Source organism: Lactuca saligna, chromosome 5 (assembly GCF_052625555.1).
Source record: "Lactuca saligna cultivar CGN05327 chromosome 5, ASM5262555v1, whole genome shotgun sequence".
In the NCBI taxonomy this organism is placed as follows: Eukaryota; Viridiplantae; Streptophyta; class Magnoliopsida; order Asterales; family Asteraceae; genus Lactuca; species Lactuca saligna.
The window spans coordinates 235,482,045-235,495,467 of NC_136421.1; positions in this window are offsets into that span (position 1 = coordinate 235,482,045).

A 13,423-nucleotide genomic window follows, 5' to 3' on the forward strand; every position below is an offset into this window, starting at 1 on the left:
TTATAAAATGTTCATGGAACACGTGTTTTCCATCTTTTAATGGCTAAGGGTAAATGACATCCCCAAAAATTAAAAACATCGTCCCTTACATTCCTTTCCTTCTTTCCACCGCCTCTTATACACTTCCTTCACTTACAAAAAAACTTAAATACTGTGTTTGTATCGAAAAACAACCACTCTCGTTTTTGCCTAAAACTCGAAGCATGTCGCGGTATAGGAAGAGGAAAGGTCGAATTGAAGCAGATCGAAGACAAAAGCAACCGTCAAGTCTCCTTATCCAAACGAAGAAATGGATTGATGAAGAAATCCCAGGATTTGGTCATGTTGTGTGTCGTCAACGTCGCTCTTTTCATCTTTTCTGGCAAAGGCATGCTATATGAGTTTTCGACCGGTGAAAGGTACACGCGATTAATTCTCGTATCTAAGTATGAGAAATGGAATATCATATACACACTTCTCTTTCTTGTGTTTGTTAGATTCTTCATATGATTGTCGAGTCTTCTATAAAAATGACCTTTCCATTTCATATTTTATGGAGACCTCGATCTTCAGTAAATATTATGAATGAAGTGATACACTACTCGCTTCACAATCAATTTCAATCATTTTAGGGCACGAATAGGTTATTTTTCTAGTCGGGGAGGGTTTCAGTTATATCTCTATTGTATCTATTTCTATTTTTTTTAAAGATGATCATTATGATTTGGATTTCATTTTAGGGGCTTGCGGATGTTATCACTTGTTATTGGATCAAAAATAACCGATGGGGCGAATGAGGTACTTGTTGTCTCTTTGTTTTCCTTTCATTTGAGGAAAAATAGGACTCACAATCATGTTGTTTCTCCTGGAAAACAGTTGCCTTTGCAAACATTGTACTATCAATGAGAGTTATTTATCAATCTAAAGTAGGGCTTGGAATTATGGATAAAGGTAAATTTTACAGGACAATAACTTCAATTTGCATTCATATTTACAGGATTCAGATTCTTATAGAAAAGTGTTCAATGTAATGGATCCACCATCTTCAAATGTAGTGGTTGGCAACATCTCAATTTCATGTTCTATTAAGGTTTGTTATCATGACATATTTCATATTCTATAAGGATGTGTTGGTTATTGTTAATGCATAGTATTCTTTGTATAACATCTAGTTTTTTTATTGGCAGGATCCAAATGAAACAGAGAATTTTTTACAAGAAGTATGATATCCATTGTTGTATGTCTAAAACCATCTTTAAAAAGAAATGGAATCTGTATTTTTCATAATATTTTAGGTTTTACTTTTTTGTAATACATGATTACAATGGTGATGGGAAATTATCTTTCTCTAAATTCTCATAATTAATTGATGCATTTGGCAATCAACAGGCTGCTAAAAAGGTTGGAATGTAAATCTTTTTAATATGCTCGTTTTAGTATGGTTCTTTTGTTAATGAGTAGTTTAACTATTTCCTGGTAGAAAAAAGGAGCTCTTTAAAGCAGCTGATGAAAGGAAACTAAGAGGAAGAAGTGATGAGATGAGATGTTGACAATGATGACTTATAGTTACAATTACAGGCGACATTAACATCAACAAAGCAGAGTGGGATGGCGCAAGTAGCCACTGTTACCAGACCAATCCACCCTAACAACAACTTATTGAGAAACCATTTTGAATTAAGTACCATGTGTTTATTTAATTGCTTCACCCAGTTGTTTGAACTACCAAACTTTTAGGTTTTTAATATCTTTACTACCTAACTTTATGCAACATCTTCACATATTGGGACCCTTAAACATTAGTTCATCATGGTTAATAAGCCATTTTGGCCATAGCGTTCGAACAAGTGAAAAAAGGGGTCCTCTCAAGAATCAACATATTGTTGTCAAAATCATTTGAAATAGTAAGGTGCCCTTGATTTATATTCTTTTGCATTTACTTAATTTTTTGCTAAATTATGATTTTGACTTACCTTCTATTGCACCTGCATTTACTATTTTTTTATTAATGCAATGTACTACCTACATTTACTTTCAATATGTTATTATAAAGTTCATCAACTTTATCACAAAAAAAAGTTCCATATTTTCAATATGATATTAGTTTTATAGCAACATACTATATGCACTCACTTTCCTCACATAATATCTTCATGCAGATCTTTTCAAATGGGATGAAAGAATTAGAATAAAGAAAGCACCATGTAAACCTGTGAATCAATGCCTCGGGTATGTAATAGTTTACGATTTATAGCATTGTACTTTGTTAATTGTTTATTCAACTTTAAATTTGTCCTTGACAACAGAGGAAGTTCCCCTTGTCGAATACATGAACTTTTTATACAACAATGCTTTAACATCACTTCTACTCCTAATCTTCTTGATGCTTAAACTTCTAATGGTTTTTGATAAATTTTGAAGTTGTTTCAAGCATGGGAGTATAGTATGATTAGACACTACCATAATTTGTTAAGAAATCTGCATATGACACCTGAATCAACATTACTATATATTGATCTTCATTATGGTGTTTGAATGGTTAAAGTAGCTTAACCATTAACATATGATCCAAAAGATTTCTTAATTGTTCAATATAAAGATGTTAATGTATTACATTTATATAATGATGCCATTATTCTTTGCACTAGACATACTATATATTGTGAAATGGATTGTATATTTATTTGTGTATGATATGTTATTTTATACTATAAGACATCAATTCTCATTTAATTTGAATATTAGTAAATCTAGAAATGATATATATTTTAAAACATTTAAAATTATGGCACGCATAAATGTGTGTCATTGTCATTTACGACATGGGGCTTTAATGACACACAATGTGTGTCGTAAATCCGCGTCATAATGTTACGACACACACATGCGTGTTGTCTTCCTTTATGAAAGGGGCTTCCTTGACACACATTTACGTGTGACCTGTCCCTTTTATGACACACATTGCATGTCATTAAAGGCAGTTTTTGTCAAACCCCAAAACCGGAACGACGGAATCGTTGTGAGGCGGAGGATGTCATGTACAGTATCACAACACAGAATAATAGTAAGCAAGCAAAAAACATCATCCATTGCATTATAATGTATTTTAATACAAGTGTTCTGTATAGTTTATAAGAGACCAAAAATATGAATCAAAATAAAAGATGAGTCTTGAATGTGCTCCATCTTCTCAAAAGCTGGCATCGGTACCTGCCTACCGATGACCTGAGAATACAAGTTATTTTGAAAGAGTTTATCAGCTTTAAGGTTGGTGAGTTCATAAGCATTTTAGTGTCATTGTTTGTATCAAAATGTTTGTAATAGTGTTTGAAGTACGAGTTTGTAAATGTTTGTAGTAAAAGTTTGTGAATGTTTGTAAATGTTTGTAAGTGTTTGTATCTCCTAGAAAATCCTATATTTTCTACTAAATGTAACCTTCTACCAAGGCATCAAATGTTCTGTATGTTTGTTTATTGTAAAAGTGAGTAATTTTCCCAAGTGTGACTATCATTATCAAAATATAGTTTGTACATTACCATTTATGTGAGAATATCACAATGTGAATGCAAATGGGAAAAATATATAGTACTGTAGTGTTGTATTATAGTGACTACTGATGTACTAACTACCTTAAATTGGTTATTTATTAAGGTATAATGTGATTTGATTGTACCATACTATCGACTAAAAACACGACGTTGAAAGACTTCAGAAGTAATGATATTGTGGCACCCGTAGACCTGCAGGTCCCATTGTAGCTAGCAGCAAGGTGTATGATAGTCAATCCAGTATAGATCTATACGCAAATTCACGCTCTCCCTCCAGGAGACTCTGGATACAAATCGAGCCATGGCAGTGATGACATGCCCAAAACAGTGGTTTATATTTATGTTATAGTATACTTGTATATGTATTGTATGTTCTCTCGTATAGTATAGTGTATGTAATGTTTCTTGTCATAGTATCCTCTAATTGTTTCTCATCATAGTATGTTTGTATAGTTTCTCATAATAGTAAGTTCTCTTAGTTTGTCATCATAGTATATTTGTATAGTTTCTCATAATAGTTAGTTCTCTTAGTTTCTCATCATAGTATATTTGTATAGGTTCTCATAATAGTAAGTCTCTTAGTTTCTCATCATAGTATATTTGTATAGTTTCTCATAATAGTATGTATTGACTCGTGAATAAACTGATTCTTTGTATGCTTCATTGTACTAGAAGTAATGATGTAGTATCTTCCTAAACTATACCTATCATAGTTTACTAGTAGAACTGTTTGTATGACTGAATGTATTGAACTGAGATAAAAGATTTTATGTCTATACATATATACATAATATATAACTAAGGATCAAACAACACTCGAACAAACAGCAGGGTACCCTAAGTCCACAACCAAACAAGGAACGGGAAATAAAGTGAGTTATCAGTCCTAAGTCCTTCAAACCTTACTTATATAACTATATATGCATCAGACATGGTTTTGACAATATATAAGTTTGAAAGTTGTAAAGGGAAAGGTTTGGCATAAAGTAACGAGTTTGATAAAGAGTTTAGTATGTAAAAGAGTTTGATAAACATTTTGAAGTATTTGAAATCCATAAGTTTGATAACAGTTTGAAAGTAACAGAAAATCTATTTGTTTGTTCTAGTTATTAATCACATGTGATTGATATAATAACTAGAATGTTTCAACTTGTATTCCCCCTATAAAAGCATTTAAAATCATTTAAAATGTTGATTAAGGGGTATGAACTCACCTGTAGTGAGTACTCGGATGAAAGATCAATATAGGATGGTTGGGTGTCAATTGGAGACTTGAGCACAACTGAATCCTATTAACCATATATATATATATATATATATATATATATATATATATATATATACACAATTAGTGCTTATAACAACTAATTATTGAATGTGAACCACCTTAGGGACTAGTAAACACTTATATTGAAGTGTTACAACCATATATGATTGTATATAAGGGGTATGTGGCTTTACAAGGGAGTGTATGGTCAAAATACACCATATTTGTGTGTGTGCGCGGTCAGGGTGTGAGGCCAGGATGTGTGTACAGCCGCACACTCCCCATGAAGTGTGCCAAAACGTAGTTTAAGGCCTTATGACTCATCTAGGAAGGTTTCTTACTAGGGATGTCAAAAACCCCCGTGGAACCCCGCTCCCGTGGGACCCCGATCCCGTATGGGACTAAATTTTTAAAAAAACCGGGAGCGGGGGCAAAATTAAACCCCGCTTATTTTCGGGACCGGGAGCGGGAGTTGGTATTCCCGTCCCGTACTCCCGCGGGGCCCCGGTTGTACATTTATGTAAAAAATATATATTTAATATAAAATACATATACAAAATAGATTTTCTAATTTTAAGTGTAGGTTAGGTTTCACTTTCCCGTTTTCAATTAATAGATATTGAAGAGGTAGTGAATTGATCATATATTTTTGAATATGTAAGTATTTTATATTTGTAATATTGGATTTGTCATATTTTATATTTTTAAGATTGATGGAATTGTCGTTTTGTAATATTGAATTCGTAATGTTGAATTTTTAATTGTTTAGTTTCTAAAAGATTATGTTTTAAACTTTTAAAGTTATTAAAAACAAGCTTTTTAGCCTAACACAAAATAGTCGTTTAGCAAAAAAAACGAATTTTAAGCGGGGGAACCGGGGGAACGGGGGCGGGACCGGGGGTGATGGAGGTAACCGGGAGCGGGACCGGGGGCTATGTAAACGGGGGAGCCGGGGGCGGGACCGGGAGCGGGGGCAACAATTGATTTCGGGAGCGGGAGCGGAGGCAGCTATTCCCGCTCCCGTTTGGTCCGGTTGACATCCCTATTTCTTACATCATGCTCTAGCCTTATATGGAGTTCATTGCCATTTTTGGACCTAAAAAGGGTGTGTGCGGCCACCATGAAGGCATGCGGCCGCACACCCTTTATGAAGATGATAAAATCGAGTTTTTCAAGTATATCATCAAGTGTTCTTAACATATAACAAGTGTATACACGTTATAGAGGCTTGAAAAGGGTGATTAAGGTCCAAAACTTAGTGTGTGTGTGTGTGTGTGTTCTTGGTGTTCTTGGTGATTCTGAAGATTTAACACCAAAAGGTGTTTTCATGGATCAAAGTAAAGGGGGAGGCTAGTTAAGGTCATGTAATAGCAAATCAAGGGATGTATCACTTACTTGTTTGAAGATTGAAGTGAAAAGTTGGATGATACTTGAGAGGATTTCGAGTTCCAGCCTTGAAAAAGTGGAAAAGTTGCTCAAAATGACCAAGTGTTGAATATATAGGTGGGAGTGTGTGGTTGGGATGTGTGTGCGGCCGCACACACCTGTGTGTGGCTGTACACTCAAGTGTACGGCCACACACTCCATATGTTGGAGTGTTTGGCCCGAATTTGCTTGATATGCATCGAGTTATCCCATTTCTAGGCTCATACCTTGATTGTACTAGGTTTAGAACATTCAAATAGACCCTAAACAGTGCTAACAAATAGCAAAACGAGTCTAACTCCGACAGATTTGAAAAAGCGTACAAGATAGAAATTTCGGGTTGTCACACCATCCCCCGTTAGAGAGAATTTTGTTCCGAAATTAGAGTTTAAGAAATAAATAGTTACAAATAACTAAGCGAAAAGATGAGGATATTTAAGTTTCATTTGATCTTCGCGCTCTCAAATGAATTCAAGTCCTCGCTTGGCGTTCCAGCGAACTTTTACTATCGGGATACGGCTTTGCTTCGTTCGCTTGACCTTTCGGTCCTTGATACATATAGAGGTCCAAATGTTATTGTCTAGCGATATTATGTATTTGAAAATATTCTATTTTCAAAAAAGTTAACGATTCAAGTCTTATAATTTGGATATATATATATATATATATATATATATATATATATATATATATATATATATATATATATATATATATATAGCTTATTATTAGTAAATATATTGGCCGTTCAAAAAATAAAAAATAAAAGGTTATAAACGTTTCTATATAGCAATCTTAATTTGTTTCTTTTCGGTTGGTAAATTTATAAAATAAAATAAAATAAAAAGATGTGATAATGAAAATAAATTATAATTGGAAAAGCGGAGACAAAGAATTAAAGTTGTGCAAATATTAATGAACACGGTGCCTCTGGAAGTCAATTCATTTACAGCCTTTTTATAATTTTTTTGCTTTTTGATTAAAAAGAGTGGGACATCAATAACTATTCTTATAAACAGTCTCACCAAAAATACAGGACTAGTGGAATGCTTAGCTCGTTTATTTATGGTGTATTGACTTTGTATTATTTTTTAAGTTTTATGTTGTGTTGGTCCTTGTTGAGAGTTGAAAACCGTTTTTTACGAAGTGGTTGCTAAATTTATATAAAGAAAATTATATTGTGGTATAATGAAGTATTATCATTTTATCCGTGTATAATTAGACATTAAAGTTACAGTTTACATGTCAATTACTTCATTTTGTTTCCGATATGGAAGACCCGGCTAATTTATTGATGAGAAATTTTAATTTAAAACACATTAAATTATGAAGACCACACACACTTCTACACCCCATTGATTGATATATATACGTGCCATTGTACTACCTTCTCCTTCGGGTGATCATTCTCACTTGAAAGAAGTAGAGTTTTCTTGGCTTCTTTCGTTCTTCTCATTTCGAACTCAAGCACAACAATATTTTGTCTAGGTAGTCTGGGCAATGGTTTCTCTCCAGATAACTATCTTCGGAAGGGCAGCCACTGGACAATTCTTATGTGTGTGTGTTTTGAGAAATCAAACCAACAAGATAGAGAACTTATTAGTTGACTCGTCTTGTATTCTTGAAACACTAGCTTCGAATAGTCATGGATTTTCTGGCAGCTATCTCTAACCCAATTAAAAAACTCTACTGACTTCATATCTCCAAAAGCCAATGACCAAGAGGACCAATTACTTTCGGTTTCAAATAGGTCTCCTCCCTAACCTCAATTCTTCATGGTGAGCACATGCTCTCTGACGAGGTGATTGGGTTGCACAGTCATTTTACCTATGTTTAGGAACATCACCCACCTTCATCGCCATCCCATCCATCGCTAACCATCACCTCGTCTACCATCTTCACTAATGTTCTGACCTAGCCAACATCATCTAGCCACAACCAAATACACTCATCCATTGATCATCTACAACACCATCAAAGCATCACCTCTCAACCTAACACCATCGGAACACCACCGCCAACCGCCACATCTGCTAATCGCCCACACCATCGTCCTGATCTAACCCTATACTTTCCCTATAGCGACACTCTACTCCTTTTTTTCATCATCATTCCTGTTGAGAGAACTAGGATTTTCTTAGCTTCTTCTCCTTTCGAACTTAAGCAGCAACAATGTTCCGTTTAGGTAGTCCTTTGTTGACCTATTAGGAGGAGGAACCACGATGAATACATGTTGAGGGTTTTCTTTAGCAAGTTCCGCTAGAGATTTGGATATAGTGGGGATAGTGAAGGAGGCGTCAACGAGTTATGGATGCGACAGAGAGAGTTTGGAGAGAGTTGTGTGGTGGAGGTGATTTTGTGGCCAGGAAAAAAAACGATCGTGGGTTGGGAATAACACATAATCTTTACCGTTACAGTGTGGTGGTGGGCATATGTTTTAATTTAAGGGAAAAGCCACACATTCATTTTTAATTAAAAAATAAATCAAAATCCACATAAATAAATGTAACCTGCAAAACGGAGACAATTTCCCTCTCCCCATAATTAGAAGGTAATTCCTTACTTTAAGGACTAATTGCGAAAAAATAAACTTGAGTGGCTAAATGAGTAAAATGACCAAACTTCGTTGTGCTACAGTATAATTTTCCTATTTATATATGTTGAAACGTGAGTTATATTGTTACTTTTTTATCGGGGCACTTTACAGGTGTTTGGACTTCGGAATAAAAATGAAACTAGATCTAGAAATAGGATGTCCTTGCAACATTGTTGTTTCCTGAAATCATTGGTCACAGTGGGGGAAACAGAACGGTATCGTTGTATTGTCGTGTGAGTTTTTAAAAAATCGACAATATTGGATTCGGGTTATTAGGCAAAGGAGAAGTTCACATTCAAATGAAAGAACGATATGCAACACCAACATCGAACAACGCCCACATAAGGTTGCAAAAAAACATTTTCCCAATAAAAGTGAAAATCTTATGTTGATTGGGTGTTACTCCTTATGGGAGTGATATCATGAAGACATTGGAGGCTAAACATACATACAATACACCCTATCTATTATGAGCATCATATTTTCATATCCTCTCCTTGTAGTAGAGATTGATTGTGTCTTTGTTACATTAAAACTTGTGGAAGAGAAAACTTGAGAGCACAATACATTGTGGATGTTCAATGTAGAGAGGGATATGTTATAGCCATGGATCTCTTATGTTTAATCACAGTAATGGTTAATTTTTGGTTAGAGGAAGATTTACGTCGAGTTTGGAAAAATATGTTGTGTTTGCTACTATTGTGTCGCTCCTAAAACTTGACAGTGGAATCCGACCTAATGTAGTTGACATTATATGGAGGCATCTGATTTCCAATATTGCCATAAAATGTGTTGATACATAGATGCCAAATGTGACATTCCCATTTTCACGGCCAAAAAAGACCAATTTGTTTATGCTTGTTTTGAAAATCAGAGTAACCTTTTAAAGAAAAGTATTGCGAAATTTGTTCCCAAAAGATAAATATGATAAAGATTTATCAAAGCGCTTTCGAATAAATGTATTTCATTATATTAAAACCTTGAGATGTCATGTTCGATACAGATCAAAAGCATAAACAGAACAACACAGGCCTTACAACATTTATTTATACTTACTGGCCTATAATTCGTAATCCCTCATCGAGTCATCCGACTATGCTCTTGTGCCATTACCTGTAATACAATAAATTGAGTGGGTCGGGCTTGGGAGTCTAGTGAGCACATAAGGTTTTCCACCCACATTAAATAAGTTATTGATTTCATCAATCCAAACAATCCGATTACCCATTCCCGTTATCCTCACTTTACGTCCCTAAAACATCTATCATAAGGGACCTATCCTAAGGATTTTCATTGGGATGGACATTACTGCAAAGGGGGTTCCTCAACAATAATTGTACGTAAGGTAACCATGAGGGGGATGGAGTACAACGGTAAACACAGTGTTCACAATCACCTATAGGTTACGAGCCTGCTAACATTCCACTGAACTGCCTAGAATAGTCTATGGTCGTCATCTATACTCTGCTAGATGATTGTATCATCATCAACATCAAGGTCACTCATCATTTTATCACACATCGTCTATTTCATCTACCCATGTTTTACCCCAACATTTTTGTAGATACAAATGACATATACATTTTAAAGCATTTAAAACATGTATAAAAATGTTCATCCAACATAGATATCAAGTAAACAGATAATATGCACACATAACACGTAATTTATATATAACATACTTCATATCTATGTGTAAGATGAAAGTAACTATGCACTCACTTGTTAAAGTGACGACTCGAAATTTGAGCAGCGCTTCGCTTCTTAACAATATGATTTCCTTCAACGAAACCTAGTATTACTACCACTAGATTTTAGTCTAATATTTATTGCGACAAATTATTAGTCTACATTCGTCATTAAATCAAAGTCTACTTCATTATCTATCAAGTAAGAAACAACCAGGTAGGATCATATCGGAGGTAGGGTACATTTGGTATGCGAAGTATACTATTTGGAAATCTCACTTTAAACACCTCACTAAATCACAGTCTAGACATCATCCCCGTAAGCAGTTTAATCAGTATAACGATTTTGAATCACCGATAAATTTTATTTATAGGTTCATAATAACGATATTATAATCTATATTGAAATTAGGGTAGCGTAACTTATTTATCTAGGAGTCGGGCTTTGCAGGGGCAGAATTTTGTCGCTGAATCTTCTAAGAAAGATTCTTGCAACGCTTCAGTGCTCACCTTACTATACTAAAAACTACATAAAAAGAAGTCGAATCACGATGGACCGAAATGCCCAGGGGATAAGAAGAGAAAGACTCTTGAATCAAGAGAACAACCTCTTATTTATAGTAATTGAATTTTCAAAAACCACAATCTATAGTTACTTAAATGACTAAACACCCATTTATAATATTATTTTAAATAAATTTAACGAGACTTGTACTGAACTAATGTCGAAAGTACTCAACACTAGTTTTATAACGACCGCATCGTCGATGTCTTTCTAATGATATATAATATGCATATATATATATATATGTAATTTATACTTTATTTTAATAAGTAAATATGCTATTATAAATTATAACTTGTTCATACGAACTTCGTTTTTGAAGTTCTTTATATTCATGTGCAGCTATCGACGAGATCTACAACTTTCGTTTAGACTTCGTCGGCTAATTTTGACTTTATTTTTCGTCCATATTTTATAAAATTAAATGATCTTGCTAAAATCATAACTCTCTTATACAAAGTCCGTTTTTTGCATGCTTCTTCTCAAAATTCATATTTTAAGGTGTACTACGATTTTCTTTTTGGTGACATTAGCTAAAAGTCGATCATTCTCTTCGTATCTTTTTACGTCACACATTCATTGTGCGCGACTGACTTTTATATCTTATAAAAATCATATCTAATTCATACGGATTTAGATTTCGACAAAATTTATATTTTTAGGAACAAGACGACGTGCACTTTCTAAATATATAATAATATATTTGTTATGGCACACTTATTTTTATGATTTACGGACGATTCGACTAATTTTTCATATTTTATTATATTATAATAATTATGAAACACATAATATTCACACAATTCTTCTTTATTACGTCAAATAGGTTACAATTATCGACCCTAACTATTACATCATAGTTTTAATGCTTAGTCAGAAACGCGGGCGTTACACCAAATTACTTTAATTGTTTTTGGTTTGGGGTCATTGTATTAGGTATTGTTGAGTTCGTATTACATATTGTCACCAGGGTGTTAAGTGAACATCACGCTGATGGGTCTCTTACAATGGTTACATTGGATTTCTCAAGTGGATTTAATAAGGTGGATAAATCAACATTACTTCAGGAGGTTATATTGAGGTTCTCTTCTTTTTCTTTGTGGGTAGACTTCTGTTAGGGATTATTAGCATCTAGTACACATCATAAGGTAACGAAAACAATCAACAGATTTACCTAAGTGCACACGTGTCCTAGAAAGATGTCAACCAATCATAATCCGCCATGCAACATCTTATGGAAGATTCTTCTATGTCATACACCCATGAGCATCAGCAACACACATGATGGAGCACATTGTGCCATAGTGGAGCATCATGATGTACAAGTGGTGCATCATGAACACTAATGGCCCAACAACCATAATGGCTGCACAACATGGTGTAATCCTTGAGCAATACCAACTTCAGAGCATCCTTTAATGATCTTGATCATCATAGAGGACTTCATAGCATATTTGGCTCATCAATGACCAAAATGGTCCAACTTGCGCCATCATGGCGCAACAACATCTCCAGATGGCACAAGAGGCTTCAAGTGTGATGCTAGAACATCAAGATTTGAGCAACAGCATCACCATGGCGCAACAGGCACATGCATGTGCAACAAGGCCATGTATGGCCTAACAGGAGTACTTCATGGCACAAGAGAAGTACCCCATGGCTCAAGACGGAGTGCCATGGCGCAAGAACATCTCTCTTGGTCCATCCCTTTATCATATGGCACATCCCTTGTTTCTCCATATCACTCCCAAGTGCTCCAAACCTTTTCTACTTACTCCAAACCCCCTTTTGTACGATCCGTTCCTTTGGCACTTGATCCGTTCCTCTGTCAGGTGATCCATTCCTTTCTCAGATGATTTGTTCCTTTGTAACATGCTTCATGAACCCCAAGTGCTCCATTGAGTTCCAAGTACTCCAAATGCTCCACGAACATGATCCAAATGCTTAAGTCACACTCCACCTTGACTTGAGCATCCTATGAACTCCACCTCGAACAAGAACTTCCTCTCTCTTCCTTCTATCAACCCCCGAAGGGGGTTACCTCCTACGAACATCCACCAAGTCCAAGCAAAGCTTGAACTTCTCTTTGAGCAACAACCTTGTCACCATGTCCTCTGGATTCACATTGACACTAGACTTTTGAATGCATAAACTGTCATAGAACATGATATGTTTATCCACCTTGAAAAGAAGACCAGAAACAAGACCAACCGCCAATGATCTTCTTATCTCCATATCACTTTCATGGTCAGAGTCTATCCATCCAACCAAGTCCATATGTCATGCATTTTCACCATACACCAGAAAAACATCAAGAGTTCCCTTCAAGTGTCGCAAGATCCACATGACCACTTC